The sequence below is a fragment of the Capsicum annuum genome, chromosome 1 (genome assembly GCF_002878395.1).
Source record: "Capsicum annuum cultivar UCD-10X-F1 chromosome 1, UCD10Xv1.1, whole genome shotgun sequence".
In the NCBI taxonomy this organism is placed as follows: Eukaryota; Viridiplantae; Streptophyta; class Magnoliopsida; order Solanales; family Solanaceae; genus Capsicum; species Capsicum annuum.
The window spans coordinates 120,986,376-120,996,327 of record NC_061111.1 but is presented as its reverse complement, the minus strand read 5'-3'; positions in this window follow the sequence as shown (position 1 = coordinate 120,996,327).

Here is a 9,952-nt window from a genome sequence, read left to right as displayed (position 1 = left end):
ACCAAGGTCCTAGATTAAGGGTCAACTATCATATCTTACAAATCAATAGCCTATAACAATTAATAAATCCCAAGTTCACCATGTAATCAACTATCATCTAAATACCCTGCCCAATCTTGTAAGATATCAATAATTACTTTACAAATAAACTCAATCTACTCTATAGGTAAGCCTAACCAACCTTGAATCCAAGCAACTCACAAACCAATGAGCTTTTTTTTCATTTTCATAAAGCTTTCACTTTCACAAGCAACGCAATCAATAATACAATCTAAGCATTACAACAAGAATAACAATACCCATTATGGAACAATTGTGACATGGGTTTCAAATAGACACCAAAACCCCAATTGGGTTTCACCCTTGGAAAGGAGTTTCCAAGACTAACCCATAGCCTAACTATCCTTAGGGAGTTAAAACCCTCAAGTAATTTGAGTCAATTACTCAATCTTAGGGCTACAATTGACCCTCAATGGTTTTGGGGTTTTGAGTCAAGAAACTATAAAATCAATACCAAACTAGAGGAATTCTTACCTTAAATTGTAGCAAGAATAAACCACACAAGGTTTTTAAGCTCAAATTTAATCCACAACACCCACTTAGAAGGTTTTTTACTATATTAGGGTCTAAGCTCAATATGGATCAACAAAATAGCCAAAATCTCATCTAAGACAGCCCTTAAATATGGGCCAACCAGCCCTCTGATGGAATGATCGTGGCCTCCGTGTTACCATGGTCCTGCCTTGCAGTCGTACTCCTTTTGCTGCGGTCACGGCACTTCGGTACATGCCATGGATAGATGAAGCTTGGAACTTATTTTCGAGCTTCGATCAATGCCTCGGGATACATTCAGGGTATATTTCAAATAAATAAGATATCAAACCTCATAGTTTTTGACATTCTGGACTCATTAGCAAAGTTGGATTTTGCATACGAGGCTATTTTACTAAAGTTTTCTAGTAGTGATCAATTTAGACCAACGAAGACTTCAAATTGAGGAAAGTGGTTCTAAAACCCAAACGAACCATTAGGTAACTAGACTATCAGTTCCTACAAGTCATTAATGACTTGGGATGGCTATGGAGAAACTCTATCGGAGAAAGCAAGCAAGAATACGGATAATGACCTGAAGGGTCATTACAAAAATTTTGATTAGAGAGAACTAAAGTGAATTAGTCCTTGATGCTTGGATTAAGTTAGTGAATATGTTTCTTAATAAGTATGATGCATGTATGAATTTGTAAAACCCATAAGTAGAAAGTATAGAAATCCACAAAGTGGGCATAACCCTAGCTTGCTATTTCTCTGAATTCAAATACTACTAGACAAATGTCATTTTGTTTAAATTGAAACTATTAATTTATAAATGGAATAAAACCCCTCTTTGTTTTATGGAAACAAATGATCAAAAGTCAACTAATTTTTATACAACTTAATTAACACCATATTCCCTATGGGATTCGACCCCAACCTAGTTGGGTTATATATTTGACAACGACCCCTTACACTTCTGTAAAAGAGTTGTAATTTGGGCATATCAAATTTTGGTGCCATTTTCGGGAAATACTATTGTCAATTATGTATATGTGTGTTAATTGACTCGTAGAGACGTTTCTTAATTTTACTTTTATTTTTTGTTTTTTATCATTACAGTCCCTTTGTTTTATATTCAATAAACCAAGAGGTCGGGAGAACCATTATTACCTATTAACCCAAAACCTCAAATAATTGGGAGAATGGCTGATTAACAAGAAGCTAAAAGATTAGCTGCTTCGGCTAATGCTTAAGTTAACCAACAAAATATTAGATTACCTGGGTGTGTGTCCAATCCTGATAGTGAGGATTTGGGTGATGATGAGTTGGTTGATCCTGCGAATAGGAATCGATAAGTAAGAGGTAGGATGCACCAACAGCCTACAATTTATTTTGCCCTAGATAATAAGGATGATGCTAATTTAGATGGAGCTGCAGCTACATGGGGATATAATTCCACCACCACTATCTCCTAGGGTGAAATTTAATATCACCAGTACTATGATAACTACTTAACTTTAAAGGACTCTTGGGTAGATTACCTGGTGATGATCCGAATCTGCATTTGGTGAATTTTATCAATATTTGTAAGTCATTTGATAATCTTGGAGTGAGGCAGAATAACATACGTCTGAGATTATTTTCATTGTCTCTGTCTATGGAGGCAACTCTCTGGTTGAATGAGCTGGAACCCGATTCTACAATAAATTAGAGACAACTGAAAGGAGCTTTCCTAGAAAGGTTCTTTTTTCCTTCCAGAATGTTATAGCTAAGGGATGAGATCAACAACTTTAGGCAAATTTGACTCAATGAAGCCTTACATGAAACTTGGGTAAGGTTTAAAAAAATTTGAATCAATACCCAAACCACAAAATGACTGACGAACAGTTGGTGGAAATATTCTATAGAGCTTTGAATTCACTTACAAATTCAATTGTAGATAATGCAGCAGGAGGAACTTTTATGGAGCTCACTTTTACTGAGGCTACGAAGATATTAGAAAGAATGACTAAGATAAGTAGAGCTAGAACACCAGGGATTTTGAGGTAGCAAGTAATACTAGGCCTAGTATAATATCAGTAGTGCAGCGTAGGAGAAAAAAGGAGCATGATTAGGACATGGCTCACATGAAGACACAGATAGATTTACTTATAACACATCTGCTATTAGGGAAGGTAGAAAATCTGTGGAGTCATATAGTAGAGGAGCTGAATCAGATTTTGAGGAGAAAGGGAACTATTTGAATAATTAGGGGGGTTTTGAGGCAATAGTTAAGAAATCCTCTGAAGCCAATTAGGCCACCTCATCCTCTCTTCAAGGACCCTGATGCATATTTGGAATCAAATGGGTCAAGAAGGAGGGTGAGCAGTGGTACAAGGACAACAAAGCACCTAAATACTTACCAGTGGAGCTCATCCATAAAGAGAGTTTGGCAAGGCACTGCCCTCGTATTTTGGCCAGGATTACTCAACTGTAGCTTGACTTCATTTTTGAAGACATAGGTAAATGCAATCTGGATTAGGTTAGGGAATTTTGAGAAAATTCGTTTCCAAATACCCATGGGAATAAGGTAAAAATTTGAGGGCAAATCATAAATCTGACAGCTGAGTTATTGAACTCACACATTGGTACTCCGAAGGTAGACCACTCTAGGATGAATGAATTGTATAGCAGGCCTCTTTATAGAGCTATCAGACACACATTGTGCGGATCCCGTTCCACAGCTCGATGGACCTATCACAAAGACAAAGGCCACTATAACACTTTTCCATATGCTTTCCTGAATACAGAAGCACGTATCTGGCTGAGGATAGTCAATTCTTATTTGATTTTGGGAACATAATTCACCAAAATAACTCGTGATCAGATCTGTCTAGTGTTTGCTTTAATGACTGACATCCCTATAAATGTTGGTGCAGTTATACTCGCTTCTATGTGCAAAGCCAGGGTGCATAAAAAGATAAGATTTAGTTTTGGAAGCTTGCTGATGAACATCTTGAAAAAGAATGGGATTGAGGAAGATCCAACTGATCACAAGCTGCCACAGAACCCGAAAAGAGTGGACGTCGCAAAGGTTAAGAATTCAGACGTAAGCCAAGGTCCAGCTCTCAGCACTGTAGAAAGACATGTACGAGATAAGAGCTTCTTCTACCATCTATATGGCATGACAAAGCTCACCATAATAAATAGAGGTCGTGTACCTATTTCTGAGGAGCTACATCAGTTAGACTATGATTATCTACTAAATGATTATGTAAGAGTTATGTATAAAGTAAGGCCTGCTTTTCAGGATCCAGTGGATGATGATGCGCAGATTAGGATCGGCAGCTAATGGATTCTAACATGGAGGCCAAATCTAGTGAGGATCATTTCGATGATGATTTCGATGCAGGTGGCATGACCCCTGATGTGAAGGAAGAGTACTACTATCCAGGTTCTTTACTTTGTTGTTTGCACTGGGAGAGTGCTTGGCTTAAGTGTGGGGTGGTTGGTTACTGTGTTGCTTTCTTTGTAGAAAAATAGTTCCTTCTTCTTAGTATACTTCTTTGATAATATTAATTATTTTATTTCTTGTTATATGTTTGGTTGCTTTAGTCATAGTTAGGTGTTTTTCTCGATGATGGATGGATGACGACTGTCTTAAGAGAAAATTAGTTATTTGTAGGCGTTAATAAATTAAACCCCTGTGAAATTGCATATAAATGTTCTTGTGGATCACATGACATTATAACATAAGTATGTGATGGATCATTACGTTTGAAACACCTACGCTCTAGTTGTGACTCTTGTTGCAATTGTTGGCTTGATTTGAATTTATTTGATTGTTAGGTCGAGAATTTATAATGATCCTAACTGAGATGACCATGTGCCATGAATGTGTAAGATTGTTTGTATATTCCCTGTTGAAATTGATGCTAGGACTTTCCTGGTGTGTGTGCAAAGCGAAATAAAGATTGTGAGTTTAAGAAATGATTTAGGCATTTCTTTAACATCCATTTTTCATACCTTCTTTTGACCTACCTTTATGCATAATCTTAGCTAGCCTCGTTGAGCCTTTAGCTTATTCTTTGGTAACCTCATTTGTAGCCTAATCCCTTCTTTGATTGACTTTAACTTGATCTAAAACTCCTAAGCGCTTTAGAAAATATTTTTTTATTAAGTAAGGAGTTTGAAAATAAGAGGGAAAAGGGTGAAAGTGAAACCCGAGAGTATAAGTTTTTGCGTGTAAAAAAAATTAATGTGTAGTTGGGAGTGATATAAAAAAAAGATAGAAATGGTTGTTCAAAATGGAATAATGTAAGCATAGAAAATAATCCCACCATAAGTTATGTGAGTGAGCTTAATGAAATGGGGTGAAAGAAAAAATATGTGAAAGTAGTAGAGGTGAAAGTTGGTTGTTAGAAGATTGGTCTTAATTGCATAATGTAGTGTATTAAAGCGCTTAGGGAAGATAGTCACTATTATTGTCCAGAATAGTTCCTACTCATCCCTTAGCCTGCATTACAACCCGTAAAGACCTATTTGATCCTAATCTTAACATTCTGATATTAGTGGAGCACTACACTAAGGGAAAGCATATAGTCATCAGTTTTAGTTTGAGAATTCTTTGTGAGATAGAGCGCAATTGGATCCTTATACCCATTCTGTTAGAAGTTGCATTATTGTGAGTAATTATGGGTAACTTTTTTGTTGTGAGGACAAATATTTGATGAAAGTTGGGTAATTTGTATGATTTCTTTGCTTAAACGGTACGCATAAATTTACTAACTTAATGAGTCTATTATTGAGGGTAGGTCGTTTCTAGTAATTGTTCATGAATCTACTTCTTGTTTATAATTGTTGTGTGAGACTAACTTGAGCATCTTATTTTTCCTTTGTGGGGGTTAGGTCTTGTGTAGTATGCATAAATGGATAAGTTGTTCGAGGAAAAACAAACCTTTAAGTGGGGGGTGGTGATCTTGGGTGTATTTATACGCCTAAGCACCATAACTTACCCATATTTTAGCTAAGTTTTGAGAACAAAGTGCCCAGTTTCTTATGTTTTTATTCTACTTTTTATGTAATTGAGCTAACCTATGTGATTGGCATGATTTCAGGTGTAAATGAGGTAGATGCAGACATAAAGGGGCCATGGATTGTGGATAGCATGGAACACAAGCAAAAGTAGGCTGATGGATACAATGTGGCGCCTAAAACTATGTCCCAAGATTATTTAGTCATTTAAATTAAGTTTAGGGACTTAGACGGCAATTAGGGAGAAAAGTTACTAAAAATACCCCAAGTTGATCATTCACGTATTATTCTGTATTATTTTGAATTGAGAAGTGGCGGTTTAACAGATGGAGAAAGTGGATTCATCTTGTTTTAATGTACAATTTCATCAAGACAATTTCTTTTGACGTTTTGGTATGATGAACATTATTACTTTGATTCCCTTTTTATTTATAAGTAGCTAAGTTTATTAGTTAGGGTTATGGAAGCCTTGTAACATACAATCTATTACTTTGTATTTTTGAATTCATTGTGCATTAATTTCCTTATATCCTATTCTCTTCGTTTATCTTGAATTGTCATGGTTGCAAACATAGAGAGTCTGTCATAAAACACAACTTGCTTCAATAGAGAGGTTGATGTTCGAAAAAGAGAATAGTGACAAGAAGATAGAGTTTCCAACCTCTATTTTACACGTTAATGCCCTAATAGGATTAATAACTTGGAGATTTCGTATAATTATTGTAAACACTTTTGATTCGAGAGAACTAAAGTGAATTAGTCATCAATGCTTGAGAAATGCTTGGATTAAGTTAGCGAATACGTTTCTCTATAAGTACGATGCATGTATGAATTCGTAAAACCCATAATTAGAAAGTATAGAAAACTACAAGGTTGACATAACCCTAGCTTGCTATTTCTCTGAATTCAAATACTACTAGACAAATCTCATTTTGTTTAAACTGAAATTATTAATTTGTGAACTGAATCAAACCCCCCTTTGTTTTATGAATACAAACTATTAAAAGTCAACTAATCTGCATACAACTGAATTAACACCATATTTCCTGTAGGATTCAACCCCAACCTAGTTGGGTTATATATTTGACAATGATCGCTTACACTCCTGTAAAAGAGTTGTAATTTGGGCGTATCAAACTCTAACACTTGTGGTAACTTATTCATTGTTGTTATGCACAAAAGGATACATTATAAATACTGGAACACTTTTCTTCAACTCAACATAAAGCTTTACTCCATTATCATTTTTTATAACCATTGGTGATGAACTACCTTCAACAATGTATCGGACGTCAATGTTGTTTTGAGATTGCTCAATAGTTAATTCTACTGCAATTGTTGAAACCAACCTCAAATACGAAATATTTTCTGCGACACCAATGTCATCACTTCTGCATCATTCATATTGTAATTTGAATTGCTATGCATCGAAATGCCTCAATGGTATTGCAATGTTCATCTTCTTGAAAAATTCCTTTGAAAAAATAGAGTATGAAAAAATAGATAATTTTTTATTGGAAATAGAAAAAGTGATGTTTGTTTGATCGAATCCCTTGATTTGGTGTTTCAAAATTTTAAAACTCAAAGTCATTACTGATTTTAAGGAATTCACTAATCGCAGCTTAGTAATTATTGTGTTAGTTGCGATCACAACTAAGAAACAATCGTTATTTCCTTAAATATCGTTAAATCAATTTGTTGTTATGTATATGTTAGTAATGTATATGGTATGTTAGATATGTATATGTGATGTCAAAATACAAGAGATAGTGTTTATTAATAAATTCAGGAGAGCAGGTAATTATAGTTAGAAATCCGGAGAAGAAAATGATAGAAATAGTCCCAAAATAAGGTGGCTTTCAAGTTTTGACCCCAAATAAAAAGCTTCATAAAAATAGTCTTCAGCTATTAAGTGATATATTTTCACACAAAATTACCTCTGACCAATGGAGTAATTACATAAATGATATAACAACTCCATACTTATTCATCTTTCAACCTTTTTTTTTTCTCTTTTTAATTTTACTTTGATTTTTATTTTTTCTTTTCTCTTTTATTTTTTTATTTTTCTTAACCCTTACTTTTTTTCTTTTTTCCTCTCAACTTTTTTTTCTTTTTTATTTTACTTTGTTTTTTTATTTTTCCCTTTCTCTTTTTTTTTCTTTTTTAATTTTTCTCAACCCTTTTTTTTCTTTACTCCTCTCAATATCTACTTTTAAAAAAAAATATTTTCTTTAATTTTTATTTTTTTTATTTTTATATTTTTCTCATCTTTTATTTTTATTTTATCTTTTTATTTTACTTTTATCAACCTTTATTTTTTTCGGTTCTCTGTCAACTACATTTTCTTTGATTCTTATTTTTTTAATATTTTTTTATTTTATTCTTTTTTCACAATTTTTATTATTTTTGTTATTTTCTTTAATTTCTTCCAATCAAGTTACACTTCATGAGCAAGAGTTGACGCTATCACATTATAAAGGCAAAACTTATGACTTTCAAACAACAAACTACGTTTCATGGGAAAGAGTTGACGCTATCACATTATAAAGGCAAAACTTATGACTTTCAAACAACAAACTACGTTTCATGGGAAAGAGTTGACGATATCATATTATAGAGGCAAAACTTATGACTTTCAAACAACAAGTTATGTTTCATGGGTAAGGATTGACACTACCACATTGTGTTTTGATTCATAAGATGTTTTATAACTCTTACCTTAGAGGCAAGAGTTAACTCCAGGACTTTCAAACAACAAATTATGCCTTACAGGCAAGAGTTGACTCTACCACGTTATATTTTCATTTATGAGATGTTCTACAACTCTTGCCTTAGAGTCAAGACTTAGCTCAAAGACTTCCAAACAATAAATTATGCTCCACGGACAAGAATTGACACTACCACATTATGTCTTCATTAAACAACAAATTATACCCCACGGGCAAGAGTTGACACTACAAGTTGTGTCTTTATTTATGAGATGTTCTATAACTCTAGCCTTAGAGGTACGACTTATTCCAAGAATTTTCAAACAAGTTACATACATTAGGCAAGAGTCAACACTAACACATTGTGTTTTTTACTTATGAAATGCTCTATAACTCTTGCCTTAGAGGTAAGACTCAGCCTAAGGATCACCAAACAACAAGTCATGCCCCATGAGTAAGAGTTGACACCACCACCTTGTGTATTGATTTATGAGATGTTTTATAACTCTTCCCAAAGAGGCAAAACTTAGATCAAAGACTTTCAAGTAACAAGTTGTGCCCCATGGACAAGAGTAGGCATTACCACATTGTGTTTTGATTTATGAGATGTTCTATAACTCTTGCCTTGGAAGCAAGACTTAGCCCAAGGACTTTTAAACAACAAGTTACGTTCCACGGGCAAGATTAGACCCTACCATATTGCGTCTTAATTTATGAGATGTTTTATAAATCAAAGACTTTTAAATAAGAAGTTATGCCCCATGAGTAAGAGTTGACACTACTACATTATGTCTTGATTTGTGAGATATTCTATAACTCTTACCTTAACGGCTCGAATTAGTCCAAGGACTTTCAAACAAGTTACATCCCATGGGCAAGAGTTGACACTACCACATCGTATCTTTTTATGAGATACTCTATAACTCTTGCATTAGAGGCAAGACTTACCCGACAAGTTACGCCCCATGAACAAGAGTTGACTCTATCATAATGTGTCTTGATTTATGTGATGCTTTTTTAGTCTTGCCTCTAAGACAAACATTAGCCCAAGAACCTCCCAAAAGAACAAGTTACGCCCAATGGACAAGTGTTGACACTACTACATTATTTTTTGATTTGTGAGATGTTCTATAACTCTTACCTTAGAAGCAAGACTTATCTCAGGAATTTTCAAACAATAAGTTATGTTACATAAGCAAGACTTGACACTACTACATTATACCTTGATTTATGAGTTGTTCTATAATTTTTACCTTAGAAACAAAACTTACCCCAAAGAACTTCTTAACAACAATTCATGTCCTTAAATTTTCTTTGATGTCAAAAAAAAAAAATCGCTTTGCAGATTATCTAATTTTTTATTTATTAGCAAAATATAATAGAAGTTGAGGGAAAAAAAAAGAGATCAAACAAAATAGAAAAAATTTTAAAAAAAAAAAAGATAAGGGAAAAAAAAAAAAAAAGAAAAAAAAAAATAAAAAAAAAAGTTAAAAAAAAAAAAAAAAAAAAAAAAAGAGAAATGATAAAAACCAAAAAAAAAAAGATTGAGATAAACGAATAAAAAAAAAAGAAAAAAAATGAAGAAACAGATAATATTTGAGAAAAAATAAATAAATAAAGTTGAAACAAATGAATTAAAACATAAAAATAAAATTAAAGAAAGAATAAAAAAGTGAATAATAAAAATAAAAACA